At 40.6% G+C, this 2,828-nt stretch overlaps 1 non-coding gene across 1 annotated transcript; it reads right to left on the bottom strand.

Annotated features, from left to right (window-relative positions):
- Positions 1-2,382: 2,382 nt before the first annotated feature.
- LOC140399505 (U2 spliceosomal RNA) lies at positions 2,383-2,577 on the bottom strand. The gene has a single exon (XR_011937705.1). It is a non-coding gene; the product is annotated as a U2 spliceosomal RNA (small nuclear RNA).
- Between the last annotated feature and the right edge of the window lie 251 nt (positions 2,578-2,828).

The following is a 2,828-nucleotide window of genomic DNA, read 5'->3' as shown; positions in this document are numbered from 1 at the left end:
ATACCTGTAGAGTAAGCCGGGTGCTCCCCATACCACAAACTATTAAAAGTTGTGGGTCAGGTGAACTCCATGATACACTTTGGGATTCTCTAAACCCTGGCCCATAACAAAAGTTTCTTGTTTTTCTTTATTATGGTGCTTGCATGCTAATGCACCAATGAAGCAGCATAGTCCTCCTGTGTCCCGACAATGACTGTATTTTTGAAAAAGAATCTTTCTCAAGTTTATTCTCGCTATTTACTGACAAGTGGAGATTGTTTCCCGTTCACTTTATCAAATACCCTAATCATTTTCAACATCTCGGTCAAATCCCCTCTTAATAATAATAATAATAATAATCGCTTATTGTCACAAGTAGGCTTCAATGAAGTTACTGTGAAAAGCCCCTAGTCGCCACATTCTGCCGCCTATTCGGGGAGGCCGGTACGGGAATTGAACCCATGCTGCTGGCCTTGTTCTGCATTACAAGCCAGCTGTTTAGCCCACTGTGCTAAATCAGCCCCAATCTTCGCCCTCTCTGTTGCAAAGAAACACACCCAGCATAACATCGTCCCAAGTCAGATATTCAAAAGTATTAAATGTTGGTTCAACCCAGACAGGTTGAACTTCAAATCTGAAATTATTATTTTTTTCTTATAAATTCAGAGTACCCAATTCTATTTTTCCCAATTAAGGGGCAATTTAGTGTGGCCAATCTACCTACTCTGCACATCTTTGTGTTGTGGGGGTCAGACCCACGCTGACACTGGGAGAATGTGAAACTCCACACGAACAGTGACCCGGGACTGGGATTGAAAGCGAGTCCTCGGCGCTGTCAGGCAGCCGTGCTAACCACTGCGCCACTGTGCTGCCTCCAATCTGAAATTATTATAATCTTTTGTCACTGTTTGCAAAGTGTCTGCTACATGCTGATCAAGTTCTGATTATTTCACCTCAAAATTTGATCAGAGAGAATAATATGAAATAAGCACTTGTAATTGCCATACATTTGCAGTAGTTACAAATTAAAATAACAGCAAGAGTATAAGCAGGCAAAATGTAATGACTTTTGATTTGATTTATTGTCACATGTACCGAAGTACAGTGAAAAGTATTTATCTGCGGCCGAGGGAACGTACACAGTACATACATAGTAGGCAAAAAGAATAATCAACACAGAACATTGACAAATGGTACATCGACAAACTGTGATTGGTTACAGTGCGGAACAAGAGGCCAAACAAAGCAACTACATGAGCAAGAGCAGCATAGGGCGTTGTGAATAGTGTTCTTACAGGGAACAGGTCAGTCCAAGGGGGAGTCTTTGAGGAGTCTTGTAGCTGTGGGGAAGAAGCTGTTCCTATGTCTGGATGTGCGGGTCTTCAGACTTCTGTATCTTCTGCCTAATGGAAGGGTCTAGAAGAAGGCAATGCCTGGGTGGGAAGGGTCTCTGATAATGCTGATAACTTGTGTCAGCTGATTAGTTTTACCTTGACTCTTGAAAATACATTTATTGAAGTAGTGACGAATGAACTAACAAGTACCTTGCCACTCATAACTAACCTTAAAATGTTAGTTACAAAATATTATATATAGTCAAATAACATTGTTGTTTGTCCAATGTGTTACCAAACTCAATAGCAATAATAACATGTTATCGCTGAGGAAAAGAAATAAAAACCGATGACATTCAATTAAAGAACAAAGTCAAACTTCAATGAACCTGTTCAAATTTTCAATTCCAGGCAACACCACAAATATAACAAAACAAAGTAAGAAATTTAAAATGAGATTGAGTTTGAAATCTCCTGTTAGTGGTCACCTGCTGCGAACACACCAAAGCCACTTTTTCAAAGGGATCGCATTGCTAATTTCAGAACCTCAAAAGGAGCCGTGCAATTCAACTTAAATTGCTCATGGCATCTATGAGTGAAGACATGCAGCCTGATGTTAAGTTATTCATGAGTTTTAAGTCCCGCATAGTGAATAAGCATTTTGCTCGTTAGTTTATTGAAGAATACCGTAAAAGTAACAGCATTTGTGAAAGTTAATTGCAACAACTTTCATCATTGGCAATGTTTTAATGAATTAAAAACAAGAAATTCAACATCATCAGCAAGCTGGGTATTAAATTGAGTAACTAGATATGCTAAAAAAAATATGCAGACTGCAAGGTTTCTAAGTTAGAGTTTTAGTCCACTGAATTTCCAGATCCAAGTTTGGATCCCGCGGAGCGTCTGCGTGGGTTTCACTGCGGAGACCGGAGAATCGTGAGAGCGGCTTCGGACCGGATTTCAGCGTAAACGCCCATTCTCCGCCAATCGCGATTTTGTCGCGGAGGCTTGGACAATCCAGCTCCTTTCCACTCACATCTTTAAACAAAGCTGCCGTGCCTCTTTTTTTTAAAAATTACTTTATCAGAGTTACACAGCCAGATCTCGGAGTGTGGACAGGGGCAAACCCCTAATCCAGCTCCTTCCCGCTTCCAAAAATCAATTCAAATTGAATCCAATTCATGGTCCCCACAAGGGAGACATACCAGATCCAGGCATTACACCTGATCCTACGCTTATCTTAGCCAAAAGGCCGAGAAGCGATTTCCATGCCACTTTTAACAGTGAATCCAGTCCAGGGTTTCACATCAACCCCTTTAGTATTTTGTTGTCTTGACTGCTGTGCAAACTGATCACAATTGATTTAACTCTTGATTTCCAGACTATATTAAAATTACATCAAATGTTTCATTCACCTCTGAAGTCTGCTGACCCACTTTATGTCTAGTTATAAAGAGGCTGGTTTAGCACAGGGCTAAATCGCTCGCTTTGAAAGCAGACCAAGGCAGGCTAACA

Source organism: Scyliorhinus torazame, chromosome 22, assembly GCF_047496885.1.
Source record: "Scyliorhinus torazame isolate Kashiwa2021f chromosome 22, sScyTor2.1, whole genome shotgun sequence".
Classification (NCBI taxonomy): Eukaryota; Metazoa; Chordata; class Chondrichthyes; order Carcharhiniformes; family Scyliorhinidae; genus Scyliorhinus; species Scyliorhinus torazame.
Note: the sequence above shows the minus strand (reverse complement) of the source record. Positions and strands in the feature narration are given on the sequence as shown.